Source organism: Myotis davidii, unplaced genomic scaffold (assembly GCF_000327345.1).
Source record: "Myotis davidii unplaced genomic scaffold, ASM32734v1 scaffold463, whole genome shotgun sequence".
In the NCBI taxonomy this organism is placed as follows: Eukaryota; Metazoa; Chordata; class Mammalia; order Chiroptera; family Vespertilionidae; genus Myotis; species Myotis davidii.
In genome coordinates, this window is record NW_006294112.1 from 34,559 (window position 1) to 40,426 (window position 5,868).

Here is a 5,868-nt window from a genome sequence, read left to right on the forward strand (position 1 = left end):
TATTTTCCCACTGATTTTTAAAGAGAGTGGAAGAGAGAGGGAAAGACAGAGAGAAATATCGATGTTAGAGAAACACATTGATTGGTTGCCTCCTACACAAACCCTGACCAGGGCCCAGGCCACAGAGGAGCCAGCAACCAAAGTATGTGCCCTTGACCAAAAGTGGAACCCAGGACCCTTTGGTCCACAGGCTGATGTTCTATCCACTGAGCCAAACTGGCTAGGGCCAGGTAATATTCCATCATTCTTTTTTAAGGCCAGGTAATATTCCATCATACATATGCAACATATTTTCATTTTCTTTATCTAATCATCTATCAATAGACACTTAGGTTGCTTCCATATCTTGGCCATTGTAAATAATGCTACAACCATAGGGGTACATATATCTTTTCAAATTAATGTTTTGGTTTTCTTCAGATAAATATCCAGAAAGATTGCTGGCTGAGTCATAAAGTAATCCAATTTTTAATTTTCTGAGGAATACCCATACTGTTTTCCATAGTGGCTGCACTAATTTACATTCCAATCAAAAGTACATGAGGGTTCCCTTTTCTCCACATCCTGGCCAACACTTGTTTGTTGATTTATTTTATTATTATTATTATTATAACTATACTTATATTGATTTCAGAGAGGAAGGAAGAGGGTGAGATGATATCTCATTATGTTTTAATTTGCATTTCTCTGATTATTAATGATACTGAGCATCTTTTCATATCTATTGGCCATCTGTATGTCCTCTTTGGAAAAATGTTTATTCAGGTTCTCTGCCCATTTTTTAACTGGGTTGGGTTTTTGGTATTGAGTTGTGTGAGTTCTTTACAAGTTTTGAATATTAACCCCTTCAAATCTTCTCCAGGGGCAGTCCTCATTGTTGCAGCATTATTGAGTATCTTTTCCCATTCAGTGTGATTTTTGTTTGGTGATGATTTCCTTTGCTGTGCAAAAACTGGTTTGATGTAGTCCCATTTGTTTACTTTTTCATTTGTGTCCCTTGCTTGAGGAGATAGATTAAAAAAATATATTACTAAGAGCAATGTGAAAGAGTTTACTGCTTATGTTTTCTTTTAGTTTTATAGATTTGGATCTTACATTTTAAATCTTTAATAATCCATTTTGTGTTTATTTTTATATATAGTCTAGTTTCATTTTTTTGCATGTATCTGTCCAATTTTCCCAACACCATTTATTGAAGAGACTTGTTTTACCCTATTGTATATTATTGCCTCCTTTGTCATACATTAGTTGACCATGTAGGTGTGGATTTATATCAGGGCTATCTATTCTGTTCCATTAATCTATGTGTCTGTTTTCATGCCAGTACCATTTTGTTTATATGGTGTATCACATTAATTGATTTGCATATATTGAACCATCCTTGTACCTGAGGAATAAATCCCACTTGATCATGGCATATAATCTTTTTAATGTTTTTATGACTTTGATTTACTAATATTTTGTTTTGATTACTATAGTTTTGTAGTATGTTTATATCAGGTAGCATGATATCTCCAACTTTGTTCTTCATTCTCAAGATTGCTGTGGCTATTTGGGGTCTTTTGTGGTTCCATATAAATTTTAGAATTATGATTCTAGTTCTATGGAAAATACAACTGGTATTTTGATAGGTACTGCACTGACTCTATAGATTGCTTTGGGTAGATGGTCATTTTAACAATGTTAAGTCTTCCTATCCCTGAGCACAGTATATGCTTCCATTTATTGGTATCTTCTTCCATTTCTTTCTCCAATGTTTATAATTTTACAAGTACAGGTCTTTCATCTCCTCGGTTAAATTTATTCCTAGGTATTTTTATCGTGTTACTGTAAATGGGATTTTTTTCTTAATTTCTTTTTCTGCTAGTTAATTCTTGTATAAAAATGCAACCAATGTCTAAATATTAATTTTGTATCCTGATACTTTACTGTATTTATTGAACAATGCTAATAGTATTTTTGTGAAATCTTTAGCATTCTCTCTATATAGGATTCTCTATATATCTGCATTATAGAATAGTTTTACTTCTTCATTTCCAATTTGGATGCCTTTTATTTCTTCTTCTTGTCTAATCACAATGGCTCGAACTTCCAGTACTATGTCACTGGTTGCTGTGGCTAGGACTTTCAATACTATCTTAAGTATAAAATGGTGAAAATAGAGATCCTTGTCTTGTTCCTGATATTAAGAAAAAAAAACACTTTTAGCTTTTCTCTATGGAGTATGTGTGGATTTGTCATATATGGCCTTTATTATGTTGAGGTATATTCCCTATATACTTACTTTGCCGAGAGTTTTTATTATAAATGAATGCTAGATTTTTCTCAAATACTTTTTCTGTATCTATTGATATGATCATATAATTTTTATTCTTTATTTTGTTTATGTGGTGTATCACATTAATTGATTTGCATATATTGAACCATCCTTGTACCTGAGGAATAAATCCCACTTGATCATGGAATATAATCTTTTTAATGTTTTTCTGACTCTGATTTACTAATATTTTGTTGAGGATTTTTGTATCTATGTTCACCAAGGATATTGGCTTATGTATTATTTTTATTTTTTGTAATCTCTTTGTCTAGTTTTGGAATCAGAGTAATGCTGGCTCTGTAAAATGAACTTGAATTTTTTGGAATAGTATGAGAAGTATAGGTGTTAACTCTTCTTTAAATACTTGGCAAAATTTAACTGTGAAGCTATCCAGTCCAGGACTTTCGTCTGTTGGGAATTTTTGATTACTGATTCTATTTCATTACTTGTTATTGGTCTGTTCAGATTTTCTGTTCCTTCTAGACTCAGTTTTGAGAGATTGTATGTTTCTAGGAATTGATCCATTTCTTTCAGATTGTCAAATTTATTGGCATATAATTGCTCATAATATTTTCTTATAATCATTTGCATTTCTGTAGTGTTAGTTGTCACTTATTCATTTCTAATTTTTATTTGTTTGAGTCATTTCTCTTTTTTTCTTGATTATCTGATTAAAGGTTTATCAAATTTGGGGGCCTGCTTTGTCATTCTGTTTCTAGTTCCTTTATGTGTAAATTTAGATTGTTTATTTAAGATTTATCTTGTTTCTGGATGTTAGACTTATTGCTATGAATTTCCCTCTTAGAACTGCTTTCGCTTGTGTACCATATATTTTGGGTTGTGGTTTCATTTTCATTTGTCTCAAGGTATCTTGTGATTTCTTCCTTAATTTCATTGTTAACCCAGTCACCATTTAGGAGCATGTTATTTAGCTTCCAGGTGTTTGTGAGTTTTCAGTTTTTTTCTCATAATTAATTTCTAGTTTCCTACCATGTGGTTGTAGGAGTTGCTTGATATAATTTCAATATTCTTAAATTTACTGAGACTTGTTTTTTGTCTTAACATGTGGTCTAAGCTGGAAAATGTTCCATGCACTTGAAAAAATGTATATTCTGCTGCTTTGGGGTAAAATGCTCTAAAAATATCAAGTAAATCCATCTGGTCTAATGTGTCACTTAAGACTGTTATTTCCGCATTGATTTGTTGTCTGAATTATCTATCTATTGATGTCAATAGGATATTACAGTTCCCTACAATTACTATATTACTGTCAATCTCTCTCTTTATGTCCATCAATATTTGTTTTATGTATGTATGTGCCTCTTAAGCTGGGTGCATAAATGTTTACAAAGGTTATATCCTCTTGTTTGACTGATCATTCTATCATTATGAAATGTCTTTCTTTATCTCTTGTTATAGCCTTTGTTTTAAAGTCTATTCTATCTGAAATAAGGATTGCTACCCCAGTTTTTTGTTCATTTACACTTCTATGAGATATTTTTTTTCTATCCCTTTACTTTCAGTTTGTATGTATCTTTTGATCTGAAGTGGGTCTCTTGTAGACAGCATATGTATGGATCTTATTTTCTTATCCATTCAGCCACCCTACCTCTTTGATTGGAGTACTTAATCTATTTACATTTAAACTAATTATTATAAGTATGTAGTTACTGCCATTTCATTATTCATATTTATGTTGAATGAATTATTGATTAAAATTAAGCTGAATCCCAAGAATAAGAATAAGAGGCTATAAATAGAGCATTCAGAAAACAAAACCAAATGCTCCTGAAAATTAAAATATGACAGCTGCAATTAAAATCTAGTAGACAAATTTAAAGACGAAGTGGAGAAAATTCTCCCAGAAAATGGAAAAAAAAAGAAATCCATCAAAATAGAAAATAGGGGAAGGGAATGTGACAAAATTAAAAGGATTGGGATAGAAGGGAAAATACCTAAATACTTGGAATTCCAAAAGGTGAGATAAGAGAGTAGAGAGAATTGAAGCGTTTGTGTTTCCAGATTAATGTATGTACCAAAAGAATACAAAATTATACAATAGTCATGTAAGGATATTGGGCTATATCTAACAAAATATACATGCATTTACCATTAGACCAAACAATCATGCTCTAGGATTTTATCCAAAAGAAATATTTGCAAATATGCCAAATGACATATGCACAAGGATATTTATTATAGAGTTATTTGTAACAATAAAAGACTGAAAACAATCCAGATGTGTGTCAATAGGGGAATGACTGAATAAACTTTGTTATACAGTTGTAAATAAAATTTTTAAGCATTAAAAGAAATGTGATTATAAATGAAAAATTAGATAACATTAAGGCACTATTATTTATTTTTATAGAGGTAATAATGACATCATAAATATGTTAAGAGCAAACTCATTTCTTAGAAATGCATGTTGAAGGACTTGTGGGTAAAATAATAGATGTCTTGTATTCCTTTATAATATTCCAGGGAAAAATATTAAAAGAAATGGATGGATGATACAAAGCTGGAAAAATATTGTTATTTATTGTAGGTGACTATATATAGATGTTCATTATATTATTCTCTTTACTTTTGCATATATTTGGCAATTACCATAATAATAGGAATTACGATGGCACTGAACTCCTCAATAGCAAACTTGACCCCAGAAGACAATAAAAAAGTTACTTAAATTTCTAAGGAAAGCTCTAATCGGTTTGTCTCAATGGATAGAGCATCGGCCTGTGGACTCTAGGTACATACCCAAAAGAATTCCAGTCAAGGGCGTGTACCTTGGTTATGGGCACATGCCCAGTGGGGAGTGTGTAGGAGGCAGCTGATCGATGTTTCTCTCTCATGGATGTTTCTGGCTCTCTATTCCTCTCTGTAAATTTCTAAGGAAATACCCTAAAATATAGGAGGAAATATTTGAAAGTTATCTTATTTGAAAATATCATATAACTGATAAGTAACTGGTATCTGAAATGGGAAAATAATTTTTACAATTCAAATATAAAAAGACAAATGACCCAATTAAAAATAGCAACAAAGAATTTTATTGGCATTTCTCCAAAGAAGATACACAAATTGCCATTATGCACATGAAAAGAAACACAACAATATTGGTCATTAAAGAACAGAAGTCAAAATAACATTCAGATACCACTTCAAATCCATTAGGATGGCTATCCTATCTAATAAAAGAGAAACATGCAAATTGACCATAACCCCGACACCCTTCCCATTGGCTAATCAGCAGGATGTGCAAATTAACTGCCAACCAAGATGGCGGCCAGCAGCCAGGCAGCTGAAGTGAACAGGAGGCTTGCTTGCTCCAGTGGCTGAGGAGGCCAATGTTCCCTGCCTGCCACTGCCGGCCTCTGAGCTGCAACTCTAAGAAACAATGTTGCAAATATAGAAGCTAAACCATCCCCAGAAACCTACTTTCAGCCAGCCGGCCTTGGAGCTGGAGTTGAAACAGTGTTTCAATTATAGAACCCAAACAAAACAGATACCTGCTTTAAGCAGTGGAGGCCTACGAGCTGGAGACAAGC